At 44.6% G+C, this 21,851-nt stretch overlaps 1 protein-coding gene across 5 annotated transcripts in view; it reads right to left on the bottom strand.

Annotated features, from left to right (window-relative positions):
* STK38L (serine/threonine kinase 38 like) overlaps nt 1-21,851 on the bottom strand; it is a 124,909-nt gene that overhangs the window by 59,871 nt on the left and 43,187 nt on the right. Inside the window, exon 1 of one of the 5 annotated variants that reach the window (XM_062194981.1) lies at nt 11,684-11,885. The exons of the other annotated variants lie outside the window; for them this stretch is intronic. The gene's annotated coding sequence lies outside the window, so the exon portion shown is untranslated. Of the gene's footprint in view, nt 1-11,683; nt 11,886-21,851 lie in introns of those variants that run through there. 5 annotated transcript variants of the gene reach the window in all.

Here is a 21,851-nt window from a genome sequence, read left to right as displayed (position 1 = left end):
AGAGGGAGAGAGAAAGAGACAGAGAGGCAGAGATAGAGACCTTCCATCTGCTGGTTCACTCCCCAAATGTCCACATTAGACAGGGCTGGGCAAGGCTAAAGCTGGGAGCCAGGAACTCAATACAGGTCCCCATATGGGTAGCAGGGATCCAACTACTTGAGCCACCACCTGCTGCCTCCCAGTGTACAAACCAGAAGGAAGCTGTAATCATGAGTGGAGCCAGGACTTAAACCCAGGCACACCCATATGGGATATGGGGGCATCTAAACCACTAGGCCAAAGCCCGCTCCTTATCCCTATTTCAACAATAAAAGGTCTGTAGACCAGAAAGTTGACCAGGTTTATTTAACATCAAACATTGAGAAATGGAGCTACCATGAGACCCCCCGATTAGGACCCCTCCCCGTTCGTCTAACACTGGAGATAGGACATGAAACAAACCACAACCACTTCCCAGCAGCAATACAGAAAAGCTCCACCCTTCTGTAGAACAAGATAAACACATCAAATAGAGAGGAAAAAAGATTAAACACAAATGGTTTTGTCAACATAACATAAAGGTCATAAGGATCTAAGAAGAAAAAAGCCAATGAAGTTTCTTACTGACACATCAAAGCAACCTTTAGCTCAAATCATTAAAGCAGCTAGCTTAGAAAATAATGCTTTTCAGCTTTCTAATCTGCAGGTTCATTTTTGTTTTTCTAATATTTCTTTATGAATTTACTGTATAGCCACATTTACCTATTAAAGTTTCCAGTATTTATCAGACTTGGAAAAGGTTAAAGAGCAATTTTCTGTCCCCAATCCAGAGAAAACAACATCTACAATTAATCCTCACAGAGTCTACTGCCAAGTCATGAACAGGTGCAACATTTCTCAGCTGCATTGTTGGGGGGAGGGGATGTCAGGAAAGAAATATTACAAACTACATTAGGGAGGCTACTTTCTTCTAAGTGACTTGCATCCCTTAAGGCATCTGGCTGTTGACAAGACAATCTCTTCCCTGAATACACGGAAGTTGCACCCAGTCTCACAAAGCACAGATCCAGTCACCCCACACAGAAGTCTGGGACTTCCTTTCAAGACAAATATGGAATTCCAATCTGTGTAATGCTTTGACTGCACCTAATTAATTTGCAATGCTTTATTATGACCACACAAAGGAGGGAAAAGAGCTGCCTTCCCAGTCCTTCCTTGAGGGGGAAGCAATAGAGGAATAAATGTCATGGCCAAGTTCTGAAAGTTTTCCATTAGTATACACACCCTAGCTGAGTCACCAGCATAAACCACACTGTGGCTCACCTCAGCACTAACTACCTTTCCTATACATGGTCATTACCACTCCGTGCTACTTCAACTCAAAACTGAAAGGGTGAGAAGCTATGTTTTATTCTTTTTGCTTACTCTTTTAATCCTAGACTTTTTGCAGTAAGTGCACTGACCTTAGTTCACTAGGTCTTAATCTACAGCTAGCTGAGTAATCAAACCATAGCTGACTCAATTTAAATTGGAAAATAGCCAATAGCCAAAGCTGAAACAGCAACCTAAAGCAAACCGTTTCACGAATATGACTGTTTTAAATGTGAATGTTTTAAACTCAAAATAAACATTCAGAGGAGGAAAATATTTTTAACCTACAGTTATAGGTAAACACTTTTAAACATACTTAGCTATTCCCAAGTAGTTGTGTAAGAGTCCCTAAAGGGGGCACAGCAGTTTAAGATGCTGCTTGCGACACTGGCATCCTGCTTCAGAGCCCCACTCCTGGCGGTTCCACTTCTGATCGGGCTTCTTGCCAATGCGCCCAGGAGAGCAGCAGCAGAACAAGTGGGAGACCAACATGGTAGTCCTGGCTCCTGGTTTCAGCCTGGCTCAGCCTCAGTCATTACGAAAACTCTGGGAGTGACCCAGTGGATGAAAGATCTCATTCTTTGTCTCCCTCTGACGTTCTGCCATTCAAACAAATGAATAAATAAATATTTTTTTTAAAAGTTCCTATGGATGGCTCTAAGCCTTGGTTTTCTCATCCACAAAATGACTCGTATGAGTTAAGAACATGGCATGCACTTGGGACACTACATGATACACAATCTGAAAAAATGATGACCACTAGCACTGCCATCACCACTGCTATCCATAAAATCACACCGTTAACACTGTCCTTTGGCCATCATTCCAGCATGTGGCCAGCATTCCAGCATCTATCCAAAGAAAATATGGGGATGAGCATTTGGTGCAGTGGTAAGATGCCAGTTATGATGCCCCATCACATCCTGAAGCACCTAGTTCAAGTCCTGGCTCTTGTGTTTTCCATACAGCTCCCTGCTAATGCATACCTTTGGAGGTGGCAGGTGAAGGCTCAAGTACTTGAGCCAGATTGAGTTCTGGGCTCCTGACTTCAACCTGACAGCCCCAAGTGCTGCAGGCATTTGGGAAGAGCATCAGGAGATACAAGACCCACACACACATAAAATAATGGGGGGGGGGGGGATAAGACTTCTGAAGGGAATAATCCAGTGACAGTCTGATCAGCAAAACATATTCCAAGGAACCAAATCTGTAAAGAACCACCAAAATAACAGTTTAAGGTTCATTTGGATCTCTTATAGGCAAAAGTTTCAGAGTTATGAGTATTATTAAACTTTTGAAATAATAAAGCTAAAAAAACTGTCTTCAAAATAATCACAACACATTGGGAGAGACTGACGCATCTACAACTTGGCTATTACATGGAAAAAAAATTATGTAACAGCCTAAGCCTGAGATTGAATGGGTTAATTTTTTCCTAGGGTCAAAAAAAGGGGTGGGCCCACAGGCAGTTTCAGATAAAGCCACTGCCTACAATGCCAGCATCTCATATGGGCGCCAATACATGTCCCCACTGCTCCACTTCTGATCCAGTTCCCTGCTAATTGCCTGAGAAAGCACCCAAGTGTCTGGGCCCCTGCCACCTGCGTGGGAGACCAAAATGAAGCTCCATGCTTTTGGTTTCAGCCTGATCCACCACAGGTCATTGCAGCAATCTGGGGAGTGAACCAGCAGATGGATAATCTCTTTCTCTGTAACTCTTTCAAAATAAACAAACCTTAAAAAAAAGAGAGATAAAGAATAAACAGAAACTGTATCAGTAGCAAATAATGATACTGAAGATTAAAAGTTATGGGTTATATACATCATGGAGATAAATACATATGCAAGATTATGCATAAAATACAATTTATACATAGTAAAACACTAAATTTTTGAAATTAGTATAAAGTAGAAGATAAGCCACAAATTAGAAGCTATAAACAATCCAAGAAAAGTTAAATATGGAAATATTATAATAGCTATTTTTTTAAAGATCTATTTATTTATTTGAAAGAGTTACACAGAGAGAGGAGAGACAGAAAGAGAGAGGTCTTCTATCCTCTGTTTCACTCCCCAATTGGCTGCAACGGCCAGAGCTGTACCAATCTGAAGCCAGGAGCCAGGACCTTCTTCCGGGTCTCCCATGCGGGTCCAGGGGCCTGCTTTCCCAGGCCATAGGAGAGCTAGATCGGAAGTGGAGCAGACAGGACTCGAACCGGTACACACATGGGATTCCAGCAATGCAGGTGGCGGCTTTACCAACTATGCCACAGAGCCAGCCCCAATAGCTATTCTTATATAGCTCCTTGTTTTAGACAACAAACATGCATCTTAGACACACAAAGAATTCCTATGAATCAATAAGAAAAACACAAATAACAATATTTTAAATGGGCAAAAAAAAGCAAATAGGAATTTCACAGAACACAGAAATGGCTCAGAAACAGAATGAAAGCTGCTCAACGACAAGTCTCTGCAGGGAAATGGGCTTCAAACCCCAACGAGGTACCTTTTTGTACTCAAAACTGGCAGTAGTCTACAGGCTGTCCACGTGCAGCTGTGTGGAGGAAGCACACAGGGAGCGCTTCTGCACTGCCGGCTGCAGGACCTCAGTCCAAGTGCTCTGGAGAACACTCGGATGGTGCTCAGCAGAGCTGAACAGGCAGAGTCTAAGAGCAAGCCCCTTCCCTCCTAGGCACACACTGTCAACAGTACTCTTGCACAGGTGAGACAAGGATAGTAACAACATTCATTGGAACACTGTTCTTTGGAACAAACAAAACAAAAACAAGCAAACAGCTCAAGTAACCACTAACAGAAGTGGAATCTTAAAAACTACTGTGGTGCACGCACACAGCTGGTGACTACACATGGTGAAAATGAGCAAAGTGCAACTACTTGAGTAAGTACCAGAAACATCATGTTGAAAAAAGTACCAAGTCATAGAAGAGACAGACCTTATGCCTCCATTTATGCCAAGTGTACAAAACATGGAGACCTAAAGAACAATATTGACTCCATAAGACTATGCCTAAGCAGAAAAACTACAAATAAAAGCAAAAAAAAAAAACAAAAAACTTCTTAATAAATTAGAGACAGCAACCACCTTTGGGGGGGGGGGTAGGTAGGAAATACACTGGAGAAAGGACCTGGTAGTTCCTGGGACACTGGTCAAGCTCTACTCCCTAATCCCCACAGCAGAAACTCTGTTGGTGTTCACTATGTGCCTTCATATTGTACAGGTACATTTTACCTTCTTACATATGACACATTTAGGAATAAAACAATCTAACCTTCGCTCCCCTAAGAGGAATGGTGGGCAAGTCTACATAAGAAATCAACATTGAAATAATATATACATTTCACATTAAAAAGTAACTATTTTAGGAAAAGGATATAAAAAAGAAACTTAAAACTTCTAAAAGAAACAAATTTCTGAAAATAAAATTGAGTCAAACTAATTTATAAGCAGAAAAATAATATAAAGCATCATTTGTCCAAGTGTGCACATGACTTCTTTTTAAAAACATATCTGAGGTAAAATGAATTTAGAAGGTAGTGGATTAAACAAACCAATCTCCTAAGGAAGGAACAGAATTTTCTGGACCACTGACTCTGGAATCTTTCTGCTTCTTAAAAAAAAAAAAAAAAAGATTTATTTACTTATTTATTTCAAAGGCAGAGTTACAAAGAAAGAAGGAGACACAGAGAGGGAGAGAGGGAGGGAGAGAGAGAGGGAGGTATCACTCCCAGTTGGTTGCAACCAGAGTTGGGCCAGGTGCCACAAGCAGAAGCTTAACCTACTGTGCCACAGCACCGGCCTCAAAATACAATTTTTAAGAAAAACGTTGTTAGACACCATTCTTTTGCATCTTGAAATATGCTAAAATATTCTTTAGAAAAAAAAAACATCTTTTTAAAAAAGATTTATTTATTTGAGGCAGAATTACAGACAGAGGGAGAGGTCTTCCATTCTCTGGTTCACTTCCTAAATGGCTGCGACAGCCAGAGGTAGAGCCAGGAGCTTCCTCTGGGTCTCCCATGTGGGTACAAGGGCCCAAGCACTTGGGATCCCTTCCACTGCTTTCCCAGACGTAGGCAGAGAGCTGGATCCGAAGATGAGCAGCCAGGACACAAACTGGCACCCATATGGGATGCAGGCACCCCAGGCGGAGGCTTAGCCCACTACACCACAGCGCCGGCCCCAACATCTGTCTGTCAGGGCAGGGGTTCACACAGAAAACGCAGCAGAGGGCTCCTGAGAGCGGCCTGCACTGCCTTGGCTGCTTTCCACAACTCAGGCCCAGTGCTTGGTAAGGTTAGCACCACTGTTTAGAAGCAAACAAAATTAACCAAGTCTCAACAGAAATTAGAAAACAGATTAACACAGAATGACAAATATGTCATGGCCATAATGGCAATACTTTCATTACAACCAGATTTATACAGACAACCAAATCATATTCAGAGGTTTGGCGATACAGAGAACCAGAGTAGTCAGAGGAACTGAACATTTAACGGTCTACTTTCATTCAAACTTTAAAAATTAAGCAACTACCGTGTCGCGATAGTCTTCCAGGTGCTACAGATACAGAGGTCTCTGCTTTCATAAAGCTCACGCCTAAGTAACAGTTAAAGAAGATGTATTTCATGAAAATCTACTGTAATAAGAGCAAAAAAACTTGGAAGCAATCTAAATACTCACAATACAGCTGTGACTAAATACTGATTAAACCCAAATAATGAAAAGAAATGCAGCCCCTTATGAACAGCATTTGTAAGCAGCAATTAATGAAAGGGAAAAATTACCACAATGCAATGTTAAATGAAAAGAGCAAGCTATCAAAATGTACACAATGCATCACCCTACACACACACACACACATATGTATATATATATATGTTTTCATATATATATGTGTATATATATATATATATATATATATACACTTAGATTTCTTACCTCTCTACCTGTAAAAGAAACAGACAAGACAGAAAGGTCCCAGGTATTATGAATGATCATCCATTTTAATCTCTTTCCGCATTTTCTAATTTCCTAAAACAATATTTACAGTGTCTTTTATCACCAGGGGGAAATTACTTCGAATTTCAGCCAACACGAACACTAAGAGCTCTCCCAATTCACTACCAGAAGCACTGCAGGAGTGCCAGCGCTTGAACCTCTGTCTGAAGCCACAGAGAGCTCATCTCTTCCCACGGCTCTGACGCTAAACAGGCTAAGCAGAGGCGAGCATCCTGCACAGCAGTCAAAATGCTCCTGGGGATGCCTGCATCCTATATTGGAGTCCCTGGCTTCAAGTCCTGGTTCCACTTCAAATTCTAACTTCTTGTTGGTAAGTATTCTAGTAGGCAGCAGAAGATGGCTCTAAAGTGTTTGGGTCCCTGTCATCCACATGGGAGACCAGGATTGAGTTCCTGGTTTTAGATACGACCTGACTCAGTAGGCTCAACTGTCACAGGCATTTGGGGAGTAAGTCAGAAAATGGAAAATATCCTGTTTCTTCCTCTTTATCTCTGCCTTTCAAATAAGTAAAAATTTAAATTTTTAACAAACTAGCAATATCCTTAAGGGAAAAAAAAGAATGTTGAGTAACACACCTAAATTTTCTAGCCATATCTATTCAAGCAAGAGCTAACGTCATATTTCCAGCTATTCATCTAATATTTCAATAACACCGGCAATTTCTCTCCATGGCAATCCTGTGCTTCCAGTCAGAAAGCCTGAAGAGCAGCCTTAATTCAGCACTCTCTTTCCTAACTCAAGTTCATGAATAAACTCTTGACAAAATCTCTCACCTCCTGTTCACTCACTCGTCCTCACTTTCATGACCTGTCAGCCCCAGGCCCTTGCTGCACCGTCAGCAATGTTAGCACAGTAGCCTTCAGGTAGGTTTGCTGGTGCCATTCACCACCATCTCTAAATCACTGCTCCTAACACAGAACTGAAGATGTCATTCCTTGGCCCAAAAAATTTCAAAACCTTCCTTTTTCTACCAGTCCAACTTAAACACCTACACCTGACTTTTATGAAACCCAGAATTCGGCTCCCCCCTAACTAATAAACCTTATTTTCCACTATTCATCAGTCCCAGCCTCACCAACCAGCAGACACACCATATCAACAGCACCACCCAGCCTTGGTATAAACTTGAACCTGGTCCCTCCTTTCCCATTTACGTCTGTCTAAAGGACATCTTGAGTTTTCCTCCTTTGCAAAGCTTTTCATGATCTCTCCAATCGTTTTCTAGAACCTGCCTCACAGTTACCACAAATGTCACAATGACGCATCTAATGACACACTCTCACATAGGGAGAGTTACAGTCAGTCATCTGTGGTCATCTACTACGACACCTATTACCCTCCCACCCCACCCCTCAGTATTTAGCACAATGCAGGCATGGAGAAAGCACTCAAATCTTGCTGACTCAGTCAGCAAGAAAGGACCAATGTCAGCCCCAGCCTCTTCTTCACATGTACACAATGACTTGGACAGGACAAGTATGGCCGAAGGATCTAAGAGGGGATTATGCACGGCGTCATAGAAGCCCTTTAGTACAGTCCTGGGTGACATCAGGGGGCTCCAGGTCCAAACAGCAGGGATGAGAATGTCGTTCTTGGTAATGAAATCTGGGAATCTCTAAACATCTTTCGGGGGAATAATAATGAGAGATCACAAGCGTCTTCCAATCGCCCTAAGACAGGCACTAGGTCTTTTAAAGGAGTAGTTTGCCTGCAGTGAATGTCAAAGAGAATCACATAATTAAACCAAAGACCCGAGTACAGTCCGGCTTCTTCATAAAGTGGTACCACATAAAGCAAATCTCACCAAGCCTCAGTTTAACTCAAAGATGTTCTATGTGTTGCTGTTAAGTAAGGGATGGTAACTGCCAACTGATGAGCAAAGTTGGCACAAGCAAAGTACTAGTACCCCATTTCTATGAAGTTTCTACAGTCTCTGAAAGATTTTCTACATACCCATTACTATTACTTTTTATATATCTACTACTGACTTTTCCTAATACAAGTACAGGGTAAGATAAACACCAAGTGCCCTATTAAAACATACATACATCATGCATAACACACATAACATAGACACATCATTCACAACATCATACATAACAACTATGTTTATTCTCATGTACTTTACATGTGCTTACCTACATTATTCTACAATTAAGAGTCACTGTGGAAATTACTCAATGAATTCTCTTTCATGGAAAATGTAATATTTTAGCACCCTTGACTTTTCCATACATACCAAAATTTCTATAATGCTTTCTCCCTTTCTACAGAGGTATTCTGTCTGTTTAGTATTGCATCAGTCAAAATACATGAGATTTACTAAATATAAACTGTAAAAACTAATTTTCAATAATATTTCTATTTATAAAAGTTGGATTTAAACACCTATGAGTGCTGGTTTGAGTCCCAGCTGTACAGCTTCCAAACCAGTTTCCTGTTAATATACCCAGGAAGGCAGCAGCAGATGGCCCAAGCATTTGGACCCCAGCCACCCATGAGGGAGACCAGCATGCTGCTGCTGGCTCCTGGCTTCAGCCTGGCTCAGACCTGGCTATTGCATCTGTGGAATCAACCAAAAAGATGGAAGATCTCTCTTTCTATCTCTCTTTCTCTGTCTTCCTCTCTTTTTGTCTCTCTGCCTTTCAAATATATAAATCTATTAAAAACAAATTTGAAGATAATTTGTATTTAACAGATAAATTGTGTAATGGCCAGGTTCTTGATAAAGGCATTATTATTGTCTGGGTGTCAATCCTAAATATGTTTTTTGAGCAAAAGGACCTATTGTGGGGATTCACATGATTTCTTCTGGTAAGTGGCCAGTGTTAAGAACATTGTAAATACTCCACGAATGTCTGGTTCAAACCCTAGCATACGAGTATCTGTAATAGGCTTTCCACTGGTAAGGAAGTTTATCTTTTAACAACCAAGAACAGAATATGGTTACCAGAGCACTGCTGCCAACGACAACAAAAACGAACATACTGACTACTTCTAAGTACCACGCACATGCCAATGAATGTGCTCTCTGCCAGGTCTATCCCATGTGAATACATGGAAAGCTTCTGAAAGAATGTCTGACAAATAATAAACCCTACATAAAAGCTCACCACCATCATCTTCACAGTATTTCATTCTGAAGAGGATCAGTGCCTTAGGAAGCATACACTGCTTCACTACTCCTCACCCCTTTTCTATGGATGCAAAACACATTTACAGGAATTAATTTAACTGGTTCCAAGCAACACAAAGACAAAGGTGATCTTGAGTTTTTTCTAATCACTATGTAACTTTTATCCCTTGATCAGCTGGACTTTAAGCTGAAAGTAGAAGAGATAAGAATTCAGATATCACTGTAACTTTGAGAGACTGGACATGCTCAGAAAAAAAGTGACAATATTGGGAATGGTTGAGTAAATTATTTGTTGTAGAAAAAACAAGTGGGGGCCGGCGCCATGGCTCAATAGGCTAATCCTCCGCCTTGCAGCGCCGGCACACCGGGTTCTAGTCCCGGTTGGGGTGTCGGATTCTATCCCGGTTGCCCCTCTTCCAGGCCAGCTCTCTGCTTTGGCCAGGGAGTGCAGTGGAGGATGGCCCAAGTGCTTGGGCCCTGCACCCCATGGGAGACCAGGAGAAGCACCTGGCTCCTGCCTTCGGATCAGTGTGGTGTGCCGGCCGCAGCTCGCCGGCTGTGGCAACCATTGGAGGGTGAACCAACAGCAAAAAGGAAGACCTTTCTCTCTGTCTCTCTCTCTCACTGTCCACTCTGCCTGTCAAAAATAAATAAATAAATAAAAAGAAAGAAAGAAAGAAAGAAAGAAAGAAAGAAAGAAAGAAAGAAAGAAAGAAAAAAAAAGAAAAACAAGTGGGAAGGGTAACAGCAGCAATGTGCCCTTAGGAGCCTGCAAACCCATGCCCAGAAAATGAGTATTAAGTAAAAGAAGAAAACTGACATTTTACAAATACAATACCATGAAGGGTTCAGATTTCAAGAAAAACTATATATATATTTTTAAATGTATTTAAAAGGCAACAGAGCCAAAGAGAGATTTTCCATATACTGGTTCACTCCACCCAATAGCCGCAACAGCCACGGTCAGACTGAAGCTAGAAGCTGGGAACTTAATTGGCGTCACCTTCATGGGTGACAGGGACCCAATTATTTGGGCCTGCTGCCTCCCAGAGTTCACATTAGCAGGAAGCGAGAATCAGAAGTGCAGCCGAGACCCAAATTTAGGTACTGTGATATGAGAAGTGGATATTCTGAACAGCACCTTAACTGTTATAACAAATGCCCACCCCTATCACTGAGATGTGACAGCACGGGACTCTGAACTGGAGTGGGCAGTGACAGCAAACTGGAAGCATAAAGAACTGCTGATACTCTAAGAGGTGCAAGCTGACACAGAAATCGGTTGTGATGGAAACTTTAACTTCCACCACATCTGCTAGGATTCTCCCATAGCTAAAATCAACATATCTAATAAATACCTTGCTGACCCCTCCACCTCACCATTAGGGAAAGTAATATTTTGGATATGAATGTAACCATTGCAAAGACATTAGCTGATGAAATGAAGTATTGTGAAACCTGAGAGTAATTAGCCATGGAATTTTGATGTATGTTACAATAGCTACAAATGAGAATGCAGGATACAGTGAGGGAATACAAATTACACAATGTTCACAGCAAAGCAAAGTGAACCCTGCTGTGACTATAAAAGGAAAGATGAGTCACACGTTTTAATAAGCTCTCAAGAATAGAATTCTAGTTAAATAGACTTTAATTAATTCAACAAATGTTTGCTGAGCACTCACTCTGTGCCATGCAATGTTCTTGACACTAAATATAAAGACACAGGTGACATAAAATAGTCTACCCTTAGAGAGCTTACATTCTAATGGGAAAAGGGGTGGAAAGAAAATATAGATGCTTAAAGACCCGGCCTGAAGCACCAGCATTCCATATGGGCACCGGTTCTGCTCTTGGCTGCCCTCTTTCAACCCAGCTCCCTGCTGATGACCTGGGAAAAACAGCAGAAGATGGCCCAAGTATTTGGATCCCTGCCACCCACACAGGAGACCTGGATGAAGCTCCTGGCTCCTGGCTTCGGCCTTGCCCAGAGCTGGTCACTGTAGCCATCTGAGGAATGAACCAGCAGATCAAAGATCTCTGTCTCTCCCCCTCTCTCTGTACCTCTGACTTTCAAAATAAATAAATAGATCTTCCAAAAAATTCATTTACACTCGTTAGGTTCTGTTACACAAAACGATGTTGTGAAATACCTTTCACAGGGTCATCAAAGAAGGTCCTGGTTTGAGACCTGGTCCAACTGCTTGGGACCCTGCCACCTACATGGGAGACTCAGATGGAGTTCTGGGTTTCTGGCTTCAGCTCTCTTCTCTCTGATGGGATAAGAGATCATCCACTTTCCTTATGGCAATGTCCAAATACCGATGGAGTCTATGGTCAAAAAAGGCTTCCATAGCCTTGGCAGTCCATGGCAAGAGCCTCGGATGATCACTGATGTCACCAAAAAAAGAGTGTTAATTGTTAAAAGAATAACAGTAGTCACTGTGCACTTGCTCCCCATGCAGGACCTCTGTTCCTATTGAATTGTAATATAAGAATCGACTGCAAATTCTCTCCCCAAACTGTACTCTGTATGTTGTGTGTAGGCGTGGTGCAAATTGTTCAGGTCTATGATTAGCATAGACTTGGTCCCCTGTATATAAAATCATACTAAAATTGAACCATAATGAAGAGGTGGAGATGCGAGAGGTAGAGGGAGGTGGGATGGGAGCTGGGGGGAGGGCATAGGGGGGAAAGAACCACTATATCCCTAAAGTTGTATCCATGTAAAAATGTTCATTACATAAAAATTTTAAAAAAAGAAATACCTTTCAACAGGTGTTGTGAAGAAAATACAAAGGGAGAGAAAACATGACCATTGCCCTTAAGACAATGTTCATTTTAAATTCAGTAGAAACTAAATTAGAAACTGAAAATGAATTTAAAAGAATAACAAGGGACATGTTCTCTATCTATAAATGATCTGATAAAACGCCAGATTTAAACTTTCAGGCATCAGAGTAAATAATTCCTGAAGTTGTACCACCAGGGAGAGGGATAAGGGAAACTAAAGGGAGAGACTATGTCAGAAAACTATGGGGAAAAAATAACCAAACAGTATTGCTCCTGTTCATTCTAGAAAAGATTCCACCTAGGAGTCATTTGGTCTAAAAAAAAAAAAATTCTGGCTACAAACTGCGAAGGACATTTACAGAAAAGAGGATGACTGAGAAGACTGGGCAAGAGCTCCTCAATAAGCTCTGATTTTACAATACACAAGAATGCAGGAAAAATACATAACCTGGACACTCATAAAGAAATCCAGGATGACAAGAGAACCAAGATGCCCACAACAAGCTGAACTCCAGAAAGCCATTAAACACTACAAAACGGGCTTCTGAATTGACGTCTGCAAGAGAAAATGTTTAGAAGGCCAGGTATATTGGTTAAGGAAATGATGCAGTTAATACATGATGCGGGAGAAAGAAAAACTTATACTTCTAATTTGTTTTTTGGGTTTATTTTTAAAATTTATTTTTTAATTAATTTATTTAGTTATTTATTTTTTTTTGACAGGCAGAGTGGACAGTGAGAGAGAGAGACAGAAAGGTCTTCCTTTACTGTTGGTTCACCCTCCAATGGCTGCTGCAACCTGCGCGCTGCGGCCAACGCACCCCGCTGATCCGAAGGCAGGAGCCAGGTGCTTCTCCTGGTCTCCCATGGGGTGCAGGGCCCAAGCACTTGGGCCATCCTCTACTGCCCTCCCGGGCCACAGCAGAGAGCTGGCCTGGAAGAGGGGCAACCGGGACAGAATCCAGCACCCCGCCCGGGACTAGAACCCGGTGTGCCAGTGCCGCAGGTGAAGGATTAGCCTATTGAGCCACGGCACAGGCCAGATTGATTGATTGACTTATTTATGTATTAGAGTGGCAGAGTGACAGAGAGAAGGAGAGAAAGAGATCTTCCATCTACTATCACTCTTGAAATGTCTGCAATGGCTAGGACTGGACCAGGCCAAATCTGAGAGGCTGGAATTCCATCCAGGTCTTCCACGTGGATGCTGGGGCACTTTTATTATCTGCCGCTTTCCCAGGTGCATTAGCAGGGAGCTGGATTTGAAATGGAACAGCTGGCATTTGAACCAGTGCCTTGATATCCAGGCTTAACCTTGTGCACCACAATGCTGACCTCCGAATTTGCTTTTTAAAAATCTTAACACTTGGAGCCATCGTTTAGGGTAGCAGGTAAAGCTACCACCTGTGATGCTGGAATCCCATAAAGGCACCAGCTCATGTTTTGGCTACTCCACTTCTAATCTATCTCCCTGCTAATGTGCCTGGGAAATCAACAGAAGATGGCCCACGTGCATGGGCCCCAGCCACCCATGTGGGAGACCACAATGAAGCTCCTGGCTCCTGGCTTCGGCCTGGCCCACCCCTAGTGGTTGCAGTCATCTGGGGAGTGAACCAGCAGATGGAAAATCTGTCTCTCCCTTTCTGTAATAAATAAATAAATGTTTTTTAAAAACTTACTATTTACCCCCACCTTACAATTCACAAAGACCTCTTACATACTTCTATCCCACAACACCCCTGGGGGGTAGGTATGAGCCTATTTTATAAGAATGCCTAGCACGCTGTGCCATTCCCACACCCCTGCTGCCCCCTCTAAGCCCTGCCTCTACTCTCAGCCTATGAGAGTGCCATGAGTGATGGGCACAGGTGGAGCACTGGGATGACTGAACTGCAGCCCAGGACGGGGGAGGCACCACTAGACAGCTGCCTACAACGCACTGCAGATCTTTGGCCTCAGCCAACTGTGAACGTGAACTCTTTGTTCTAGGTAAGACAAATCAGAGAGACCACAGAGCTTTGCTGAAAGACAGGAGACAAATTATACTATCTCTCAAATAAGACAGAACAGAAACACTACAGAAGCAGACAGACATTTCCAACATATCAACTTTTGTGTCTATCTTCCAGCCGGAGGAAAATTCCAGAACAGATTATAACTCATAATTTCTGAATATACAAGGAGGGATGATCAGCAAGAGCTGGCATGGGTTCAGGAGGAAGAAGTCTTGCTGAGTACCTTCTGCTTCCGTCAGCAAAGCTGTAAGTCACATCCATGCGACTCTCGGCAAGCTCCAGTCTCCAGATCTTCTGGGGGAGAAATGGGCTAAAGACTGTATCTGTAACTGATTACACAACAGAACCCAGAACACTCACAAGAAAGTTCTGCAAACTCCATGGGTTTAGGCAATACAGCTACCAATGAGCTGCAAAAAAATTTTAACAGCATCCTTATCAAAATGTAGGAAAAGGGACTAGTGCTGTGGTGCAGTCAGTTAAGCCTCTGCCTGCGGTGCCTGCATCTCATTTTGGGGCAGGTTCCGTGCCCAACTGCTCCTCTTCTGATCCAGCTCTCAGCTCTGGCCTGGGAAAGCAGCAGAAGATGGCCTGAGTCCTTGAGCCCCTGCACCCACCCGGAAGCAGCTCCTGGCTCCTGGCTTCGGATCAGCCCAGCTCCAGCCGTTGCGGCCATTCATAGAGTGAACCAATGGACTGAAGTCCCCTCTTTCTCCATCTCTCTCTGCCTCTCTGTAACTCTGCTTTTCAAGTAAATAAATAAATCTTTAAAAAAAGAAAAAGAACCAAAGACTTTTGTTGAATAAAAATTTGATGTAAATTAGATGTGTGAGATGGCTATCCCTGAAATTTAAGGAACCATAACCTCGGGCTGAGCTGACAGATGTAGAAGCTCAGGAACAAGAACAGTGAATGTCATGCTGCACACCGCATTGGCCAGCTCACGCCCGGAGTAAAGTGTTCAGTACCTGGCAGTGCGTTACAGTCCCACAAAGGAGCCCAGTAAAGGCCCGCAGAATGTGAGAACAAATCCACACTCTGAGAGTAACACCACATGAATCCAATAGAGTGGCAGAAGTCACCAACTGCGGTAATTCCAAGAAAATGTGTGGCTCAAAGTTCTGGAGGTATCCAAGCCCAGTCAAAAGTGAGAAGGATGGGCCAGCACCGTGGCTTAACAGGCTAATCCTCCGCCTTGCGGCGCCGGCACACTGGGTTCTAGTCCCGGTTGGGGCGTCGGATTCTATCCCGGTTGCCCCTCTTCCAAGCCAGCTCTCTGCTATGGCCCGGGAGTGCAGTGGAGGATGGCCCAAGTGCTTGGGCCCTGCACCCGCATGGGAGACCAGGAGAAGCACCTGGCTCCTGCCTTCGGATCAGCGCGATGTGCCGGCCATAGCGGCCATTGGAGGGTGAACCAACAGCAAAAAGGAAGACCTTTCTCTCTGTCTCTCTCTCTCTCTCACTGTCCACTCTGCCTGTCAAAAAAAAAAAAAAAAAAAAAAAAGTGAGAAGGATGCAGCCTGGGACGCAGAACTGGAATGTGAATTAGGAAAACAGAAACCTTGGCCTCTGTGTTTTCTTTTGGCTAACAAAAAGACACTTAATGGAAGAGGCCTACAGTAATCTGGGTAAGGGAAGCAGGAGTGTAGCAAGCAAGACCACCTGTGTGGCCTCAACAGAGGGGAAGGCACGCTGATCCCATGTGCAGCCGCAAGACAGGCGCTTCCCGGGGTTATCCTGGCTTAGTGACACTCCCTATTAAGATTATCTGTTTGACTGGAATGATGGCTTCCCATGTAGATTCTCCTAAGAGGGTATGGGGGTGGGGGATTGGGTGCGGGGGGCGTGAGCTGACCCAGTGATATGCTTCCTTCCTCCTTACTGTTAGATCGAACTAACCTAAATATCACTAACTGGCATTCCCCTTTTCATGTCAACTTGATCATTTGCTAAATACAAGTAAATTCTCATAATCCTGATGATTTCTGGACATACACAAAATATTCACAAATATGGACTTAGAAAATGAGGCTTATGGCTTATATATGACAATTCCTATACAGATTCCATACATCTGTGAAGCCCCACCTTTCTTTATAACAACTCTGGTTTATCTAAAATTGAACCAAACATTTTAAAAGAGAAAACAAACACGACAGATTTAGAGAGGAGTGGCCAGGAAGGTAAAACATCTGGAACTCCCGACATCTGAGTAAGTCAAATGAAGATGCTTAGACTGAAACAGTGAAGATAGGAGACAGTCATCTTTGGGAGCAGCCTCACAGAGCAGCAGGTTAAGCTGCAGTCTGCAATGACAGTATTCCACATTGAAACTCAAGTCCTAGCTGCTCCACTTCTTTTATTTATTTATTTATTTTTTAAACAGGCAGAGTGGACAGTAAGAGAGAGAGACAGAGAGAAAGGTCTTCCTTTGCCGTTGGTTCACCCTCCAATGGCTGCTGCGGCCGGTGCACCGCGCTGATCCGAAGGCAGGAGCCAGGTGCTTCTCCTGGTCTCCCATGGGGTGCAGGGCCCAAGCACTTGGGCCATCCTCCACTGCCTTCCCGGACCACAGCAGAGAGCTGGCCTGGAAGAGGGGCAACCGGGACAGAATCCGGCACCCTGACCGGGACTAGAATCCAGGGTGCCAGCGCCGCAGGTGGAGAATTAACCTAGTGAGCCGTGGCGCTGGCCCAGCTGCTCCACTTCTTATCCAGTTCCCTGCTACAGTGCCTGGGAAGGCAAGTAGCCAAGAACGAGGGTGCCTGCCAGCACGTGGGATTCCAGGATGAAGTTCCAGGCCCCTGGCTTGAGCCTGCCCAACCCAGTCTGTTGCACATACAAAATACTCACCTCACCTCTCTCTCTCCCTCTCTCTGCCTTTCAAATAAATTGATTAATTAAAAAAAAAAAAAAAAGATATCCATCTTCAAAAACCCCTCTTGTGGCATTAAGAAATTATCCTTAAAAGGAAGAACTTTTCAATTCACACTGTTCCATGCTTGGCATACAGTAAATGCTCAGGAAGTTTTGGCACACGCTCAATTCTACACATCACCTGCTCCTGGGTTTCAGAAAAGGGGTCAGACATTCAGGTTTGCAGCGAAGGCAACAGGGGTATAATCTCCAGCCCTGGCAGAGGTAAGCCGCATGAGAAATGTTCTGGAAAGTGAGAAGATACTGTCAGCTTGGGGCGAGCTAAACTCTGTTATCCGTGGAACATACCACAGTGTGATACCAGGAGACAGAAGGAACAACAAAACACGGAACAGTCTCGTGTTCAGGAGAGCGAACTGGGCACCAGGAACGGCCATGGTCGCACAGGGGTCACTGAGGACACCAGTGAACAGGGGATTCCCCCCTCCGGAGAGTGTGGAGACAGAAGAGGACACAGGACACTCGGCTGCCGAACGCCAACCATTTAAGGGAATGAAAGTAGTGATGGTGCGATCTGCTATGAAGCACGGAACTTACATATTTAGGCAAGGAGCAGCCGTGCAATCACTGAGGATGTAGGGGGAATGCACAGCGGGGAACGAGACTGGACTACCTCCAGAGCAGCTTCAACTCTGAAAATCACCGAACGCTTGCATTCAACACAGTGCCCCTTACACGCTGAGGACCGACTCTTTCCACCCCTGCAGAAGAGCTAAAACCACGGGCATTTTCATTTTTGGCTTTGTCAGCCTGACGATGAGAAAACATCCTGAAGAAAGCGATGTTTTGTTGCTGGATCGTGTTGTTTTCCGAGAGGGGAGGGGGGAGTCCGTCCTTGGCTTACCTGACAGGAAAGTGCAGGCTCCAGATCTATTTCTTACCCTAATTTCCCTTCTGAGGGCCTAGCTACGTTCTTTATTTTTCTTTAAAGATTTGTTTATATTTATTTGAAAGGCAGAGTTACAGAGAAAGAGGAGGAGAGGGAGAGGGAGAGAGAGAAGGAGAGATAGGTCTTCAGTCCATGGTTTCACTCCCCACATGGTCCCAATGGCTGAGATGGCCAGGCAGAAGGAGCCTGGAACTCCATCTTGGTCTCCCACATGGGTGGCAGAGGCCCAAGCACTTGGCCATCTTCTACTGCTTTCACAGGCACATTAGAGGGAGCTGGAATGGAAGTGAGGTAGCCAGGACTTGAACCAGCACTCAAGAACATAAAGTGGGTCGGGGAGGGCAGGTCAGCGCTGAGGCGTTCAGTTAAGCCACTGCCGGCAATGCCAGCATCCCAGATGAGCACTGGCTCAAGTGCAAGCTGCTGCACTTCAGATCCAGCTCTGTGCTATTATGCCCCCAAGTGTGTGGGCCCCTGCCACCCATGCAGGAGACCCAGATGGAGTTCCATCTGGCCCAGCCCCAACCACTGCAGTCATTTGGGAAGTGAACCAGTGAATGGAAGATCTCTCTCTCTCTAACTCTGCTTTGCAAATAAAATAAACTTTTTTTAAAAGATTTATTTATTTATTTATTTGAAAGTCAGAGAGAGACAGAGAGAGTGACCTTCTATCTGCTGATTCACTCCCCAATTGGCTGCAACTATCCTCCGAAGCCAGGAGCTTCTTCTGGGTCTCCCACTCGGATGCAGGGGTCCAAGCACTTGGGCCATCCTCTACTGCTTTCCCAGGCCATCACAGAGAGCTGGACCGGAAGAGGAGCAGCCAGGACCAGAACCAGCACCCATATGGGAGGCTGGCACTTCAGGTCAGGGCGTTAACCCGCTGTGCCACAGCGCTGGCCCCTAAAATAAACTTTTTTTTAAAGAATGAAGCTTTACTACTGGTAAAACTCCGTCACATGTTCCCACATACTCAGCCTTTCACACTCTACCACCTGCTGCCTGACTGAGGCTGTACATAACCTACAGATTTAGATCTTAAAAGCTTTTACTACATTTCAGAAATGTGCCTCTAATTTTCACTAATATTTATGTTGGTTTCTGTTTCCTGTTCTGCTCAATTCTAAAAATAGAGAGACAAAGGGACATACACAAAGTTTAAAAACTAAATGCAGACATGTTTGATTAAAACAAACTGCCAAGGCCTAGCAACGCACCGGTATATTTTTAGACAGGCTCATTGGCAGTTAGACTTGATCCTAAACTATGGCCCCAGCCCCGCCAAATGGCACCTGAACAGGTGTGGGAGGTACCTGACCTCTTTTAATCAGATGCCCTTTTTCTCCTGCCCTAACCCCTTGGCCCTCCCACACTCTGAAAGCTGCTTCTCTCTTCTGTTCTTGCCTTCCACTTTCCTCCTGGCAGCGCCCGTAAACTTTTACTGCCATCAGTAACAGCACCCGAGCTAACACAGCTGCCAGTTGGCCTAGAAATACCAGGGACAGAACTCTCACTGGAGGCTACCATTAACTTTCTGCTTGTCCTTAGAAAACAACTTGGCTGAGTTTCAGTAGTAAAATCACAGGACAGAAAAAGTAATAATAACCACTGTGGAAAGCAAACCCACGTGAAGAGCAACCTGAAGGGCGCTTTTGCTCCAGCAGCCTCTTGCAGATTACACAAAGTTCAGAGTTGTGATCATTAGATACAGGCCCCTGAGTAACAAAAAAGTCACTCCAGTGGCCACTGTTGTGATGCAGAGGGTTAAGACAATTCCTATAACACCAGTACCCAATATGCGCTGCTCCACTTCCAATCTAGCTCCCAGCTAATGCACCTGGCACATCAGCAAAAGACAGCCAAAGTTATCATGCCCCTGCCATCCACATGGGAGACCGAGACGAAGTTCCTGGATCCTGGCTTTGGCCTGGCCCAGCCTTGGTCTTTGCAGCCATCTGGGGAGTAAACCAGCAGATGCAAGATAGATGGATCTCTCCCTCTTAGCTCTCTCTCTCTCTCCCCACCCCACTCTGAGACTTTAAAATAAATCTTTTTAAAGTCTACTATTAAACTGTGTTAAATTATAATAAGGGCTAGAGCAGAGAAGTTGAAAAAAGTAGCCAGGCTAGGCCCAGGATACAAGGACCTCTGGACTAGGTACTATAGGCCTGGGGAATATTTTGTGCTGTTGTTGTTAAGTTTGGGGAATTTTTCTTTCTTTTTTTTTTTTTAAATTAACTTGATAGGAAGAGTTACAGATAGTGAGTGAGTGAGAGAGAGAGAGAGAGAGAGAGGGAGAGAGAGGTCTTCCTTCCATTGGTTCACTCCCCAAATGGCCGCTACGGCCAGTGCTGCGCTGATCCAAAGCCAGGAGCAAGGTGCTTCCTCCTGGTCTCCCATGCGGGTGTAGGGGCCCAAGCACTTGGGCCATCCTCCACTGCCTTCCTGGGCAACAGCAGTGACCTGGACTGGAAGAGGAGCAACCAGGAATAGAACTGATGCCCACCCATATGAGATGCTGGCGCTGCAGGTGGAGGATTAACCAAGTGAGCCATGGTGCTGGCCCCAAGTTCTGGGGAATTTTTAAGGGTTCTATAAAATCCCAATGGAAAGAGAAATAATCATGGTCCTCCCACAACCCCCTCCCTTAAGTCAGGGGTCCCTGAAGCTTTGCTTTGATGGGGCATTCTCTATGTACAACGATCTTAGTAGCTCCAGTCATCAGAGAATGGAAGAAACAACTTGTCACTGGCAGGCCAGGAGTGGGAAGTGCAGCAGACATGCTTCCACTGGGCTGTCAGAGGCAAGAGCATTACTTCCTGGGGCCAGCGCTGTGGTGTAGCAGGTAAAGCCACCGCCTGCAGTGCCGGCATCCCATGCGGGCACCGGTTCGAGTCCCAACTCAAACAGAAAGTTCACTGATCCTCCTCAGCCCAGTGTCCCATCACTAAGACTTGAATCCGGTTCTTGGAGCTCCCTAAATCCACCTCAGTCTCTTACATCACTCTGCGATGATGCGCTCCTGAGGCTTGGCGGCCTGGAAAACTCCGACCTGCCCTTCAGGCCTAAGTTCAAACACTGCCTCCTCCGTGGAAAGCCGCTCTCCTGCTCCCTACAGGCGCTCCCCCCCCCCCCCCCCGGCTGCTCCACTCACTGGGCCTGGTTGTGGCAGCTGTGCCTGGTGGCAATCCCTGTGAGTGCGACTCTGCAGAAGCGTGCCTCCTTTCTCCAGGAGCACTGGGCTTTCCTGCTCAGCACCTCCTGGTGTAGTGTGCACCTTACGGGTAACTCAGAACGTCAAGCTGTAGCAGAGTAAATATAGCAGATTGAGTAGTTGACGATGTAGAAGTATCTGAAGAACAGATACTCTTCAAGCAAAATGGGCTCAAATCCAACAGGGCAGAGAGAAGTAAGTAACTTCTCGGCATTACGACATAACAGGCAAAGCCGCCACCTATGACACGGGCATCCCCTATGCACCCCAGTTTGTGTCTTGGCTGCTCCACTTCTTTTTTTTTATGATTTATTTATTTATTTGAAAGGCAGAGTTACAGAGAGGGAGAGGCAAAGAGAGGTCTTTGTTCCATCCACTGGTTCACTCCCCAGGTGGCCACAATGACCAGAGCTGAGATGATCCGAAGCCAGGAGCCAGGAACTTCTTCCCTCTCATGAGGGTGCAGGGGCCCA

This window comes from Lepus europaeus, chromosome 6 (assembly GCF_033115175.1).
Source record: "Lepus europaeus isolate LE1 chromosome 6, mLepTim1.pri, whole genome shotgun sequence".
Lineage (NCBI taxonomy): Eukaryota > Metazoa > Chordata > Mammalia > Lagomorpha > Leporidae > Lepus > Lepus europaeus.
This window is presented reverse-complemented; position numbering and strand designations above follow the sequence as displayed.